The sequence below is a fragment of the Morone saxatilis genome, unplaced genomic scaffold (assembly GCF_004916995.1).
Source record: "Morone saxatilis isolate NCDOM2014 unplaced genomic scaffold, NCSU_SB_2.0 Contig2, whole genome shotgun sequence".
Taxonomy (NCBI): Eukaryota; Metazoa; Chordata; class Actinopteri; family Moronidae; genus Morone; species Morone saxatilis.
Window position 1 is genome coordinate 1,160,098 of NW_023339762.1, and position 521 is coordinate 1,160,618.

Sequence of the window (521 nt, forward strand, 5' to 3'; positions counted from 1 at the left end):
GGTACGTTCAGCTGGCGGGAAATACTAACGTTACCGCATTATGAATACTGGTTGTGGTTATTTTCCAGCTTAACGTAAACAATACTCTACGGTCTTCGCTACCCGACAGGACAATGGTTCAAATAGTCGTAAGGTAAGAATGGTGTACTAACTTTAGTTTCGCTTACTGTTGCCTGGTGAATTAACGTGTTAGTAACGTTATTTGTTACGGTTGATATAACGTTAGGTAGGCTAGTTTCTAATACCATAAGGACGTCCCCAGAGATAAAACCGTAATTGCGTTAAGTAACTTGTTAGCTAAGCCTGTGTTTTGACGGAAAAGAGGTTTGTGCAGAAACTCGGGATGTACACGCTCACATTTTCTTTAAAAAGGGCTTCAGAGTGAAAATATTTGACGTTTCAATATTATGGACTTTTACCATGGAAGCTTATTAACGTCAATGTGATGGAAAAAATGATTCTATAACTCATTATAATGAGAGATTTTCACAATATATTGACTTATTATCTCAAAACAATGA